General features: G+C 37.7%; 1 long non-coding RNA gene, 1 other non-coding gene and 1 pseudogene across 3 annotated transcripts in view; 2 read left to right on the top strand and 1 right to left on the bottom strand.

Annotated features, from left to right (window-relative positions):
- LOC114685724 overlaps positions 1-3,487 on the top strand; it is a 53,733-nt gene extending 50,246 nt beyond the window's left edge. For both annotated transcript variants that reach the window (XR_005090519.1, XR_005090518.1), the window contains exon 4: positions 3,387-3,487. This is a non-coding gene — a long non-coding RNA (uncharacterized LOC114685724). The remainder of the gene's footprint in view (positions 1-3,386) is intronic.
- Positions 3,488-4,791: 1,304 nt separating this feature from the next.
- On the top strand, positions 4,792-5,808 carry LOC119086103 (annotated as a pseudogene).
- A 4,892-nt stretch (positions 5,809-10,700) lies between these two features.
- LOC114685911 lies at positions 10,701-10,818 on the bottom strand. The gene has a single exon (XR_003733510.1). It is a non-coding gene; the product is annotated as a 5S ribosomal RNA (ribosomal RNA).
- Between the last annotated feature and the right edge of the window lie 5,265 nt (positions 10,819-16,083).

The following is a 16,083-nucleotide window of genomic DNA, read 5'->3' as shown; positions in this document are numbered from 1 at the left end:
AAAATTTTTTCATATATAAATATATATTGATAAGCTTCTCTAGTAGTAGGTTTCCATATGGCTTTTCTGTTTGCACAAACTGCTAAATAGTCTTTTAATAAAAAAAAACTGGAACCAAATATGGGGTAAATGTTGAAAGACAAAAGAGACAAAGGAACAAGCCACAGCTATGTCTCACCTCACCAACTCCACAAATTCTCTGTTTGAAAGCCTCTGAGTCCTCAGCTGAAAAAGCTCTCTAGCTGAAAGTCCTCTAGCTCTAAGAGCTTCAGCCCAAAAGCTCTAGTTCCTGTCTCTCATACCTCAAATGCCTTTCTCCGCCTAAGCCATCACTTCCTTCCTAGTGCTGGGATTAATGGTGTGTGTGCTTCTCAAATACTGGGATTAAAGGCATGTGACTCCCAAGTATTGAGATTAAAGGTGTGTGCCCACCACTGCCTAGTATCTATGTTTAATCTAGTGGCTTGTTCTGTCCTCTGATCTTCAGGCAAATTTTATTAGGGTACACAATTATCACCAAATTTCCTTTTTTTTCTAAAATAATAAAAGAAGGTTATAACTAATATAAGAAAAACTATATGCAATAAGTATAATAGTATGTACAATACATACAGTCAAGAATTACATTAACAATGTCCAGTCCATAAACATTTGACAAATTCAGAGAAAATACTCCATTATTTATCCTTTTGGTGAGTCAAAAGGGTACCTAATTCACTTTCTATCCTAACTTGTATTACCAACCAAAACTATATTTGATGTCTTTTAAACTTATACACTTTAACCTCCTTAGCAAGTTCTTTTCTGAATTTGTTAACAAGGAAAACTATAACTATCAAGTCTTCAACTCCCTCAGAGGCTGAGAAGGAAACAATATTTACTGGTAAACAGGAAGTGCAAAACAAGTGACTTCAAAAAATGTGAGAAGCAGAAATAACTGACTTTCTGGACAGTCACAAGTTTCCTCTGTAACATTGGGCATCCATCTTCGCCTACAGGCCTAGCATATCTGACAGACTTATCTGTGAAGCAGGGTTTTCTGAAAGGCTGCCCTACTTTGTCTTGCAAAGTTTGGCCATCCTTTATTTTGTGCCCTGCTTGTCCCATTTGGATAGCACACTGTCAGCAGTAGAAGTAAGAGTACTTTCTTGCTTAGTGGCCAACTTGCCACAAAGAAGTAAAACTCCATATGGAGTTTCTTCTATGCCCATCATTTTCTGTGAAGTAGACTGGTGCTACCAGGAGCAGACATGTCTCATTGTCATTAAAAAAAGAATCTATATTATTTAAACATCTTAAATGCATATTCTGTAGATCTCTGAAGTGTTTGAAGATGACCTGTTTATCTAAAATCTGTTGATCTTGAAAACATACCTAATACGACTTATAAGTGTGATTTGTAATGACTAACTACTAACTTGTGTTTCTTTATATCCTAATTAGTTGTAATAATAACTTTCAAGACTAGCATTTGCATTACAGTTAAATGGACTATATAGGTACAATACCTGAACAAGAATAGAAATATATATATAGTATGTTTAACAAAATTAATTTCAACTTTGTATATCAATATACAAAGTTTGTATACAATACACAAAAATCTAATCCAATGTAAAATATTTAAAACTAGTAGTTGCTTTTTAAAAGTAGATTCAATAATCTACCTTTTTATCTTATCATATCCATATTTTCCTTTTCTGAGTAGATTCAGTATCTACCCTTTTTATCCTAATTTTCTATATTCCTTTTCTCTAAGAGTAGATTTAATAATCTACCCTTTTGTCCTATATCTATATCCTCTTTTTTTCTTTTCAAAGTAGATTTAATAACCTACCTTTTTAATCCTATCATTTCTATATAATACATTTCTATATCATATCCTCCTTTCTTCTTTTAGAAAAGAGATTGACTATGACCAATAACAATTTTTAACCAACCACTAAACAAAGAAAAACATCCATATCCATTTTTGGGAATGTAGGCATAGTGTTTACACTACTTCCTGCTGATTGGAGGCACTGGTAGTCTGATGCGGACACAAAGAAAATTTAGGATTATGGTCAAGTCCTGACTGGAGTAGTCTGTAGGGCTGTATCATCTCAGCTAGCCATCTCAATATTGTCTGAGAAGTTTGCAGTCCAAAGCCGATCTTTTTAGTCAGCTTGGTGGTGTTATCATTGCCTAACGAATCATCGTTGTGGGGCCCATCATCTTTTTGGAGACTTCAGAGTTGCTGTTAAGCATGGTCATGGTTCACTGCAGAAAATCTTTTTCACGGGACATTTTTTTCTGGATGATTTGTCCTTTTCTTCAGATGTCTTATTTGTCTAGGATTCTTCAGATTGCTTACCTAGATGCCTTCATTCTCCTAAAAGACAAAAACAAAACTCTTCTCCAGCTCTAACTTTGGGGAGTTTCCAAATCCAATCTTTATCAGTTTTATTTTTCTCCCAAATTTTTTGTTCTCTCTTGATAGCTGTTCTATCATCCAGAGCAGAGTTTTCACAATAGGCATTAGGTTTTTTTATTGCTCTGGGAAGGAGGAGTTTCCTCCATGTTTACAGGAAAAGACTGAATGAAATTTGATGTGGGGGCCTGCAAGAGCACCTCAGGCATTTCCTGAAAGCAAAGGCTAGGGATTACCTTGTCTAATCCTTGTTGATCTACATTCATTAGTTCTAATGTCTGCCTTTACCACACCTTCTGCATAATCCAGAAGGGAGGACATTCTGTTGGATTATTCCTTGAAAAACATTATTTCTAGAAATACCCTGTTTACAGTCCTTTCTTAGGTGACTTTGTTTTGCTGAAATTGAAACATTTGACAGTACTATTTTTCCTTAAACCTCTGGAAATCACCCTCTCCTATTCAAGCATCATCATGATCATGAGATTCAATATTTTTGTATCTTGGATCCATTCCTCCAAGGGTGCTGATCTTGCCTTTAATGGCATGAGCATGCCACTGCCATGTTACCAGATGAACTAATGCTTTTGCACACCGATAGTCATCATTGGCCAACTCTTGCCAGCAGCAGTCACATTCAGGAACTACAGCTTCAGAATGGCTATAACAGTGAAGGAGCAAGAAAGAGTGATTGTGGTCCAGAGTAAAGAACTCTATAGGCTCTTGGTTTATGCCCCTCCCTCCTGCTTATGGAGAGACAGAGAGGGCCTAAAGGCTGTTTTATCACCTTAAATTCCATGTAACAACATATTATGCAGCTGTGAGCTCCTGTGAGAGTAAATAACTCCTTGTAATGTAGTCCTGGCACACAGGGATTGTTTAACACATGCTTCTGACATTTGAAAGGCAGAGATCATAGAAGTGTGTAAAGAGATTGATTCAAGTGACACACCATTGACTTTACTCTTTCTTTCAGGACCAGTCTTAGTAGGCTAATAGCAGAAGGAAATGGTGAACAGAAGTGTTCGTGGTGCGTCTACGTTTGACTCAGATGAAAACAAAATCATTTCTACTCTGTAGAACCACCCCTTTTACAGAGAAAAAGTGAAGGCAAGTCCTGAGATCACATAATATAAACAGTAAACTTTTCAGAGCTTCCGGGGAAATATGGTTAAGTGGGCCACAGCTCTCTGAAGGTATTTTCTGTGCTCACAAAACAGAGGGTCTCTGTGGTTAGAATGTCATTATGTTTTAATGGGGGTGAAGGAAATACACAAGCATTCGTCATTTGCGGTGTATAGTTCAGTGATTCATCCATCACCCAGCATTCTACATACCTCTTTAAAGCCACCTCTTCCCTTATAAGAAGCTACATGTATCGATTTTCTCTCACATTAGTTTTGAATTTGAGAAAAAGAAATCATACAATACACAGCTTTTATGGCATCTTGTATTGCTATGGTTTCTCAACTCTTTATAAATTATTTTTTAGAGGTTTTTTTTTTTCTAATTTTTTACCTGTTCTCTCTGAAAATTTAGTTTATCTGTGTGTCTGGTTACTCACTGTACACATATTTGATACATAGAATGATATTTTTGCACTTCATTAACCTTTTCCTGTACTTTAGAAGCACTGTAACCTTACTGAGAATGTACATGATTTTACAAAGCTTTTGAGATTCATCAACATTGTGTATATCATCTGGTTTAATAATTGGTTTATAATTTGGATAAGAATACATTCTTTGAAGAGGTGTTCAAAAAAGCATTAAGAATAATTGCAAATGTGTTATAAATGTCAGGTTCCCAGTGAATGATTTCATTACTGTTCCTGCTCAGTTCTAGTTTTCCTAATGTCAGTAAACAAATACCTTAGATGTCATCATTATTATGCAACTGTCCAAGTCAGAATGCATTCTCAAAGAGTTAAGTATGATATCCTTGGGTCATTTACTGATTACTTGGAAGGACTTAGAGAATGGAACCATGCTAAAAATATTTTGCATTGCTTCACTAGCCACTCAGCATTCAATTGTGTCTCTAGGGTAGAATCCTCATGACGAAATCCTGATGACTTTGTGACAAGAGGAAAGAGATTAGAAAAGACACATTCACAGTCCCTGGGTTCTGTTACCTCCTTACAACTCTGCCAGAAAGAAGGACATCATCAAATGTGGTCCCTAACTTGAGCTGTCAGAACTGTGTGCCAAAATGAAGCTCTTTTCTAAACTCAGTCTGTGGTATTGTGTTATAATAATTATCAAACAGACTAATGAAATGGCTTGGAGTTTTAGGTGTTTTAGTTTTAGAGACTACAACTATGCAGACAGTATTATCTTCATTCTTAAAGCGTATAAAGTGTAATGTTATAAGACAGATAAACTACAGAGCCACCTTCTCAGTTTCCTGGAGGAGTTGTGAATAAAGGTCTGGAATTTTGTCCAGATACATTAGTGGTTTTTTTTCTTTTGCAGGCAATGTTTGAAGAATGGACAAATTGAATACCTCTAAGAATTCCTCTTGTGATCCTATACTGGCGCACATTTAACCTCACTTTACTTCATAGTGCTCATTGGAGGGTTGGCAGGGCTCATCTCCATCCTGTTTTTACTGGTGAAAATGAACTCACGTTCAGTGACCACCATGGCAGTCATTAACCTGGTGGTGGTCCATGGGTTTTCCTGCTGACTGTGCCTTTCCGCTTGGCATACCTCATCAAGGGGACTTGGACTTTTGGATTACCCTTCTGCAAATTTGTGAGTGCCATGCTGCATATACACATGTACCTCACCTTTCTCTTCTATGTGGTGATACTGGTCATCAGGTACCTCATCTTCTTCAAGCGCAGAGACAAAGTAGAATTCTATAGAAAACTGCATGCAGTTGCTGCCAGTACTGCTATGTGGATTTTGGTGATTGTCATTGTGGTGCCCCTGGTGGTTTCTCAGTATGGAAATAATGAGAACAATGACCAACACTGCTTTAGATTCCATAAAGAACTTGCCCGTGATTATGTACGAGTTGTCAACTATATGATAGTCATTATTGTCATAACCATTGCAATGATTCTCTTGGGTTTCCAAGTTTTCATCACATTGTCCATGGTTCGGAAGCTCCGCACTCCTTACTATCCCACCAGGAGTTCTGGGCTCAGCTGAAAAATCTGTTCTTTATAGGCATAATCCTTATTTGTTTTCTTCCCTACCAGTTCTTCAGGATTTATTATTGTACATAGTGGCACACTCCAAGAACTGTAAAAACAAAGTTGCATTTTACAATGAAATCTTCTTAAGCACAACAGCCATCAGCTGCTATGATTTGCTGCTCTTTGTCCTTGGAGGAAGCATTGGGTTAAGCAAAAGATTATTGACTATGGAATTGCCTTTTTATGCTATTAGCCAAGACTACTACAGCATTCATTTCTTCCTGTTGGGAATGAGAATAAGCAAGGGAGGAAAGAATGGCTTTGCATTGCTTGATCAACCTTGCCTTGGCCCAGACAAAGAAAAGGACTAAAAAGTGTCCAAGTGCTCCCTGTAAAAGATGTCCATGCAAAGACGAGTTGTGGTGAACCTACATGGAATTGCAAATGCATTATTTTCGAACCTAGTGGTTGCTTGCCCCCGGAAAAGACGGGTGTGCTGGATGCTGAAGTTCGGGTATCAGGGTAACCTGGGGTTTGAGACATGGTTTCGTGCCAGGCTTTGGGACTGGCAGTTTGGGCTGCAGTTAGGGAAGAGTTATTTTCAGTCTACTTCTCCTTCCAAAGCTAATAATCCTGGTTATCAAACAGCTCCAAAGAGATCAAGTCCACTTGTGTGTACCAGACAAATTGGCACAACCAACATAAGCAGCCGGGCAAAACAGCCAGGCAAGTGGAGGAGTAAGAATTTTTCTGTATCATCCTAATTTTGGAGGGAGCACCAGGACTTCTGCTTTAACAGCTTTCTAGCCTTGCCCTTCTGAAGGTTGTGTTTAAGGACATGAGTAATGAACTCTCATCAATCACACTCTCTGAAAATTCTTTGTAACTTATTAAGATGCCGAAGTAATGGTGAAAGCCTAACTTATAGAACACTCCTGGACAGTGTCCTGCTCACAGTGAAATGAATGGCAATATAGGATAATTAACCTTTTTTCCTTTCCTGTTTTTGAAAGAATTTTTATGTCTTGGTCCACAGTTAATGCATTTTACACATTTGAAGATAAGAAGTTATACTGTAGTCTTTAAGTTGTACTCCATTCTTAAAATCATATGTTTTTAAAACAAAACCTGTATTTTTTTGAGCAAAAAGAACTTCTGGGGAAAATATGGGATAGTCCTAATTTAGAATACGTGAGATTAGGTTGCATTAAGAGAGTCTTAGAAAAATTTTGAAAATGAATGAGTAAATATGCTGGAAGGTAATACCATTCCATCCTTTAAAATATTAAACCATATGGATATCTTTGCCAAATTCTTAGTAACATTTTGCAATTTGGTTCATAACTTGTGACACATGGCATTAAACTTTTATTTCAAGAATTCTTGATTGAGTTCACATACGGGTTTATGGTTTGTACTTAATTGGCTTTATTTTCTTTTTGCCGTTTCTCTCTTTCTGTCTCCCCCAGTTTCATGATCTTGACAGTTTTCAGGGAACTGAGCCATATCCATATTTAAGCCTCCAGACAACCTGAAGTCATTAGTCCTGTGAATAGAAGGAGAGGTGAGTCACCAGGGCTCTTCTTCCTGGAAGGGACCTCCTTACATCTGAAAGGCTTTTGTTAGTTGCTGCTGTTCCAAGGATCCAAGTTCCCCTGTGAGACTCCAGTTTCAGTGGAATTACCAAGGCATAGGAACTAATCCTGGAGAAAAACATGTAGCAACACACTGCAAATTTGACTCTTTCTAACTTTTCCTCTTTAAAATTTCAGCTCTGCATTCCCATCTCTTTTTTAGAAAACAACAACCAACAACTTTTTTTCATTTACTACTTGTTTTCTGTTCCCATTTATTTTCTAAATTTTTTCCTCACTTTGACTCATAAAGTTTGTATGACCATTGCTAAGATTCACAAAACATTTTAAGAAAATTTGTAACACCCCCAAAATATAAGTATACCCACTAAGTATAGGAAAATAAAATAGATGAAATATTTAAAATAAGCTTTACTTGAGAAAGTTTCAGGAGGGCTTTCTTCTTATGGCTACTATAAGTGTAGACTCTGCATCATACTTTTATAGACTGGATTATATCTTCCAGACTTTAGATATACTGATGCAAAGCAGTTATGCATTTTTCAATATTATAATAAGTGGTCCATATATTTCTATGGGTCTATATATAGAAGTGTTATCTAGAATATAGAAATGCAGCATTCTATAATTTATAATACCTTATTGATCAGGTTTCACAGAATAAATGAAAAGTTTTCAAGTTGCCACTCTTTTGATTTAGTTGGTATAAAAATAGATGCACAAGCAAATGGGAACTGACATTAGTCTCAAAGGCCACTTTGGATGTCACCATTATAAGAAATACTAGTAGGATCTGGTGATGAGTTCAGGAACTAGATTTGGCCTTGCATTAAAAAGAGTCATATTGTCTTGCTGTGTATTTGAATAACCTCCCAGACATGTAGGAAGTGGAATATAGATGAGTAATTATTGGAGCCAATGGGTTTTATTCAGTTTTCATGGCATATAATATTTTGACCCATTTTTTTTGAAAACACAATTATCATGGACATTAAGGAAAGATTTTATTCTGGTTACCTCAGAACCTTACTAGGAGTTGTTTATTATTTTTTAAAAAGTCACATGATTAACAAGCAAGACCATTTATAATGTTAAATACAACACAATATTGCCATAAATGATAATTTTAGCAGTTGTATTAAGGTGGGAATAATATAGAGATGTCAATATCATATTGCCTCATTTTTTCTCTCTTGTTACTACACAACTAAAAATGTAGTTTTTCTTATATTTATATTATATATAGTACAGGAAGTTATGAAATTCATTATCTTCAAACTCCATTTGAGAATGGGAAAGTGTTATTTAATATTGTGATACAAAGCAAGGTGGTTCTCTAAGAATCCATGTGATCTATGATGCACAGGATCAGTTGTAAAGGTGGTTCTGTCTTTGTGAACATTAGGATCATGGAAAAATATGCTGATGTCTTCGGAATAATCTCCTGAGTTGATAAATCCTTGATCCTTTCTTCTGTCCGTTTAAATGTGATTTTTAGGAAACTGACAAGGACATGTTGTGTTTCCTTTGTTGCTAAGTAAAGGCATTTCTCTATCATCACTGTCAGATTGGCCTAGTACCAATGTCCAATAGATCCTAGACCCAAAGATAAGACAGTGGTTGAGATGCAGGTAGACATAGAAAGATTGTTTCTGGCATCCTAGTCAACAGTTGTTCTTTACTTAATTTTCTTGAGAAAGGGTCACTGAATTAGAGAGAAAGCCACTCCCTCCCTCCTCCCTCTCTCCCTCTCTCCATTCCTCCCTCCCTCCCTCCCTCCTTCTTTCCCTCACTAGCTCTTCCTCTCTTTTAATCTGAACCATAGCTTTTATAGAAGGCATGGTATTGGTACAAAGATGTGACCATTGCCCATTTGACCAGTCATTTTAGAGAAGAATAATCTCATCCCTGGATGAAGAAAAAGAGTTGCTTAAATTCTAGAGGAGTCAAGATCGTCTCTTTTATTCTGAGGAGAACATTGTTTCAAATGTCAAAAATAAACACCAAAGTCTACACCTGCCTCCTAGAAGCGCCATCTTTTGCAGGCCTACAGGGTCTCAAGTTCAGGAAAGTCCAGAAATCCTTGAATGATGTCCAGTTCTGTACATAAAACACATGTTTCATGACAATCTGATTGTCTACCATATCCTCTGACACGTCCATCTCTTTCCCAAATCACAAAGAGCATTCTTCTTGGCAATGGCCTTCCACTGAACACAGGTGCAAGTCAATTAGAAGTTATATGGTTTTCAGGCTTAAATTGTTAATAATTAGGAATTTTTATATACATGACAGGAACTTCACATTCGAGAACTGAGCACATGGAGACAGTTAGAGCATAGACACGACAAAGGAATATCCAGAGTACATCTGTCCAAAGTCTACAGTCTTTCTACTAAGGGTTCTTTGAGCATAAGGCAAGTGAACAGTGGCAAACCAAACCAGTGTGAACTCAGGAACTGTGGACCAGTAGCTGTGGAACAGTGGCAATCTTACATCTGAACATGTTTTAAATTTTAAAGACAGAAAAAAAAATACCATTAAACCCATGAAAGTGAAACATTCATCATTAAAAGTAAAAAGAATTACAAAGAATTAACTTGTTCTTTCATAGTGTATGGGCCAGAAAATGAAGGGTTGGAGTGGAAGGTGGGGAAATGAATACCTGTCAGATTTTGATAAAAAATACAGTTATAGCTCTGCAAACAGGTAAATTGTTGTGTATGTTCATATGCTAGTGAAGATATTTTTGGGACACTTTTTCTCGACCTCAGCAGAAATCACCTCAGAAACATTGCTTCTTCACACCAGGGTCTTCTCCAGCATAAGGCCAACTCTACTTCCTCAGCAGTCATCTTTGCAGGAGCAAAGTGCTAACAAACCCACATTCTTTTTAAAGTACGACACACTAAGCATCAAGTCTGGGGCGACTTTCTTTCACAATTCCTGTAGCAGGAAGGCCATATCCTTAGTGTTCCACCTTTCATGCTTGTCTTCTGCACCCTCCCACTCCTAACCATGCTGATGTTTCCTTGTCTATATCAGTAGATTGAGAAAAGAGTCAGATACATCTTCTGAATTATCTTCCCCTCCATGTTGGAACCATCACCAAATCTTAGCTTTCAGGAATTTTTATTAAATGTTTAGTTTCATAGCATTGCCCTCTCTCACCATTTCAAGTTTTATCATAAACTACTGACATAATTTTGACTTTAACCTCCTATTCTACAGACACACGTATTTGGAATTTTATGAGTAGTTCAAAACTAACCGATCTTGTCCACACTATTTCCTTCTGTCACAGAGAACTCTTTTCACAGTGCTTTCCTTTACCAATCGAGTAGTTCCCATGATTCAATACCAACTGCTTTCTGTCCCCATTGGCATGCTTCGCCATGGTTCTTAGCAAATTCTTATCAAGGCAGGAAGCTGAACTGACAATCATCGGTGTCAGCAGCCAGGACTGTAGAAAAGTCTTCCAGGCCTGTGGCCTCTTGTTTGTTTGTTTGTTTGTTGTTTGTTTGTGTTTTTTTTTTTTTTTTTTTTTTTTAGCCTACAGCACCCGGTATTCCCAGGCGGTCTCCCATCCAAGTACTAACCAGGTCCAACCCTGCTTAGCTTCCGAGATCAGACGAGATCGGCGCGTTCAGGGTGGTATGGCCGTAGACAGGCCTCTTGTTTAAGGTTTATTAATAGTGTTGTGTTCAGTGGACAGCTCTGTGCATCTAGATGACTCTGGGGTGGGAAGCTGTTTGGTCCTTGTATACACACCTCCCCTACCATGACAATGAACTTCTAAGTAGCATATGGATCTGCAGATGAGAGGTGCTTGTCCATAGTGAGAGTTTCATTTATCTATTGAGGAAACTGAGAAATAGAATAACCATGAATTGACTCTTTCTTAAGGTGAAATACATTGAATGTCATTTTGTATATATATGTTTGTATAATCCACTGTATTCTATCACAGCATTGTAGAAATATAATAAATAATAATTATGAGATTATATTTACATGACCTGTGAGATAGTGGTTGTGGAAAAGAACCACAGACAGATAATTGTGTTGACAACATCAGTCAGTCAGTTAGAAAAGAAGTCTTTGGCCTGATACCCTTTACCCAATCTTAGGATTCAGTGGAGATAAAAAGAGCCTGTGTCTGCTGTTGCTGTTGGCAACATTATCCCAGCTGTCATATTGCTTCAGATAACCTGCCAATGGTATTTGAGATTGAATATCATTGTAAACATTAAAAAATAGAGCATATGCTGAACTGTTTTGGAATAATCGACTTGTGATGTATTTCATTTTTAAAATAAAGCCTGCCTCTTGTCAATATTAAAAGATTAAAAATATGGTGCCTGTCAAAGTGTGGCTTGTTCCAGCTGGCATGCAATGTTTGAATGTTCTTTAAAGGCCTGACAGGGTGAAAATGTGCTTGATGTGAACTGTGCTGTGGGTGGGGTCACAGAAGGACCTGGCCTGAATAACTTCCAGCTTGGCAAGGAGCAAGAAAGCTGGAAATGCAGCTCTCACACATTTGTTTCAGATTAATTAAGTTAAATGAAAATCATCAAACAGCTATGGTGTATGATGCAGTTGGATCGCTCTACTATGAGTCTTTTAAGGAATATAATCTTTTTGTATTCTTAAATGTAAGACACAGCTCCAAAAGATCAATGTAGATCATTCTTTTAAAGTAAAAATGCTTTAAAATATGAAACCACACAATTACGAATGTTATAGTAGCAGCTCCATTGTTTTTTTCATTCCCGGTGCATCGTCTCAGTTTCCTGGAGTAGTATTTTACCACCACCACCCCGCATTTTTTGAATTTCAACATGCATATAAAAGATGCTGGAGTAATTCGTGGCATGCAGCTGCTCCCTATGCTTTAGTGTTGGCTCACTGCTTTGCTTCCTCCATAAGCATTGTGTAACAAAAGTTTCAAAAATGCTGTGTGCCTCCTGTGTCCAGCTCCTCACCACCCATCAGTTCTTTAGTCCAGTCCCACAGTTGTTTGAACACCCTACTCCATGATAGGATTTGTCAATGTTTTTGATGACATCGGTTTACTAATTTGGTGGTTAACTAGGAGTCTTCATCTTCAAATAAAGCAATGATAAAATGAAGGTCTCTTTCACTCAACTACTTCCTTTAGTTCTTAGAAGCTCTTGTTCTTAAGTCCTTTTTTTCTCTTCCACCTGAGGTATTTAATTTCAATTTCTACCCTGTCTTTAAAGTTTAGAGTGACACGGGGCTCAGTTCTCAGTGATTTCCAGAAGAGACATCGCACAACTCATGGCTATAAATGTTAACCACATACTGATTTCTCCAAGTAACAGTTCTTGCCTTGTCCTCTATTCTGAATTCTAGCCACACAGAACAGCCAACTTGAAACCATCATTTATAATCATAGCAAGTTTCAGTCTAGTAGCCAGAGTAGAAAACTTGATTTCTCCCCTCCTCTGGCCTTGCTCATTGCAGAAATTGGCACTACATTTTACTGATTTGCTCAGACCAAAATATCAAGAAACTATTCTTAATGTTCTTTGTATTCATCAAGGTCCAATCAGAAATGGAGACCACATGTATTTCACTAGGGAAAACTTAATATAATGTCATTAGGAATCGTAGAAGACTAGAGTACTAAAGAACTTAGCTACTGAGAAGTAGAATACTAAAGAATACAGTAAATAGAAAATATGGCCATGTTTTCAAGTGTATGCCAGAGAATGTAAAAGGAAACCAATCTATCTAAGACTTGCCACCACCACCTCCACCACCACCACCTCACCACCATCACCACCCCACCACTGCAACAACAACACCATCACCACCATAGATTGAAATTCAGACCTTGATTGAAAGAATGTAGCAGAGGGTCTCTGCAACACCCACTGGATAAGGAAAGTGTTCTTCCTCAGTGCTGATGTGTTGGTGGAACTCCGTAGAAAGCCTAAGGAAAGGTGTCATGGCAGCATGTTCTAGGCATAAAGTAGGTCTGAGACCATGCTGGGAATCCACCCAAGGCTTTGAATATCCTAGGGGGCCATGCATTGAGGTGAAGGGAAGATGCCCACAGATGTGTGCTGTGGATATCACTGTATAAATAAAATGCTGATTGGCCAGTGGCCAGGCAGGAAGTATAGGCGGGACAGCAGAGAAGAGAATTCTGGGAAGTGGAAGGCTGAGGCAGAGAGACACTGCCAGCCATCACCATGATAAGCAGCATGTGAAGATGCTGGTAAGCCATGAGCCATGTGGCAAGGTATAGATTTATAGAAATGGATTAACTTAAGATAGAAGAACTAGATAGCTAGAAGCCTGAGCCATTAGGCCAAACAGTTTAAATAATATAAGAGTCTGTGTGCTTATTTTATAAGTGAGCTCCAGGACTGGTGGGGTTGGTGGGAGCTGGAGAGAAAAAACTCCAGCTACAGATGTGGTGTTTATGATTATAGACTTGTGAGTAGTGAGAGGCTGTTCCTCCCATGTCTCATCAGCATCTTACAGTGGAGATGCTAAGTTTAGTACCATGCCTATTGGCAGGGGAGAAATGTTCTAGCCTTACCACAAAGGAGAGATCTGCAACTAAGGCAATGACCCTTCTGTTTTACCCCTGCAGGTATTCTACTTGCCAACACTGATTCTGCCTTTGAAGCATTCTCCCCAAGTTCACTGCTACTGCCTATTTGGGCTAACAGGACAGCCTCCTTCTGCCTATTGACTGTTGTAATTCCTTTAAAGAATCATTTATTATTTAAAAGTATAAATCAAACCTTTTAAGTGTCCATTGAAATTTTACTAACTTTCTATCCGATTCTATCCCCACTGTCACGAATCCTAGTCTTTTATTTTGTTTGTTTAGCCCTGGAAGTGTTGCATTTGCTTTGCTCTGACGATGTGCATTTTCTCAGCTGGCTGGCTCCTTCACATGATCCACATCTGCTCCAGTGCCACATCCACAAAGACACTGATTTTTCTCTTGAAAGCTGCAGCTACCATCAACTACCCTTTTGGCTACTTTATGGTCTTTGATGTTTTATCGCCCATACTGTATAATTCTATTCCTTACTCTCTTATTCTCTTTCTATCTCCTTCACTGCAATTAAAATATCATAAAGGAAAGTTTTTTTTTTAATATTTTAAAGCTTCAGTTGCTATTATTATATAGATCTTAGTGCATTTAATAAACACATTGAAGGAATGACTGAGTGGATGAAAGAATGACTCTGATTTGTATCTATGTCAGCCATTTCTAGTGTGAATTTCCAGCCAGTTTATGATTCCTCCAAACTTTAAACTCTTCTTCACAACAGTAGCCTACAATATTCAACTTCCAGCATCACTATGGAAATTCACAAGTTGGAAATGCTAGTTTATCAAAGGAATCCAGTGCTTGATTGAGTCTGGGTAGTATCTGCAAGAGGGAAACTTTGGCTTAATGTTCAAAATATGCAAGCCTGGATGGCTTTAAAGAGGATCTGTGAATGTGGAGAATGGCTAGATTGGGCAGAAGTGCTAATTACCTGCATTTGCAGATACAGTAAGATGAGGCAATAGAAAACTTTGGATGGATGAGCGATTGGCACTAGCATATGAATATTCATATCCTTCAGCTAACAGCTTAGCATTTATTCAGATAAAACTATAGTGCTTAGGTTCATTAGGAAGCTCTTTTTTGATAATATTTTTTTCCTGTCTCAGGAAGATCTTAAGATTATTATTTCAAAGAGAACATTTCCTAGAGAATTCTATAATTTTTAAGAGATTGCAATCACTCCTTTTGACTTTTTGAGTTAGTTCAATAGAGCATTTATCTGAAACACCCCCTGGGTCTTAATAAACTATGTTCTTGCTTTAATAATTTTAACAAAAACGTTGAGGCATTTTAATTAGACAGTCTTCTCTCTCAGTGAATTTGATTAAAATTTAAAATTAATAACATATCTAGGTACACAAATCTAAATGTAAAGAATATAGAGGTCTACATATCCCTAGTCAGGTCTGCATAACAGGAAATGTGACACTTCTCACTCTGTTACAACACTTGTGATTCCATCAGCTACCCAGGATATCAAAAAACGTTCATCTTTGTCTCATGTAACCCAAATCATTGCTCAGTATGAGTTTTTCTATTCACAGGCAGGAACAAGATGATACCCAAGACAATTCAGAGTGACAAAAATATTGATAATAATTAATGTTGGTTCTGACAATAGTTGCACCTCAAAAAGTTCATCTTGAGCAGACTGGAAAGGCACTGTCTGCCTGGGTAGCTTTATTGAGGATTATAATGCTTCTCTAAGCTTGAGTGAGAAAGGCGGCTGTGGTATTGGCAATGGAGTATGAGTGGTAATTTGCATACAGGATTTATAAATGTTGTATGAAGTATATGCATATATAGATTTTAAGAGAAGTTTTCTCTTTTTATTTGTCCTTTTTACTATTCACCGATTCCAGGGGTTGCAAGTAAAAGCCAGAGCAGTTAAGTGGCTGGTCTGAGCATATAGCCAGAAGCTGACAGAGACATGATCAGGCTAAGTGTCTGCCGGAAGCTTGTGCTCAGACTCTGCACTGTTGTGGAGAAATCACCTGATACTAATGGAAGAAAATCTCGCAGACACAGGAAGCAGAACCACCTAGAAAAAGAGTACAGTCTTGGTGAGACCTGAAGTTTGCTGAGACTAGAGATCATGAACTAATACCAGCTGGTGTTCAGCTTCAACACCCACAGCCTCAAGATTCTGCTTTTCTTGGAAGAAGGAACTAAACCCCATTCCTCACTTTGTCTGCAGGATCTGGAGTAGTGCTCTACTATGTATCCTTGGATATTCAGATCACTGAAGACCAAGTTTTCAGAAGCTACACAGCAGAACTCAAACCCAGGGTTAGAGTTGATGTTCCTATTATATGTTTGAGAAAAAGAC

Source organism: Peromyscus leucopus, unplaced genomic scaffold, assembly GCF_004664715.2.
Source record: "Peromyscus leucopus breed LL Stock unplaced genomic scaffold, UCI_PerLeu_2.1 scaffold_113, whole genome shotgun sequence".
Taxonomy (NCBI): Eukaryota; Metazoa; Chordata; class Mammalia; order Rodentia; family Cricetidae; genus Peromyscus; species Peromyscus leucopus.
Note: the sequence above shows the minus strand (reverse complement) of the source record. Positions and strands in the feature narration are given on the sequence as shown.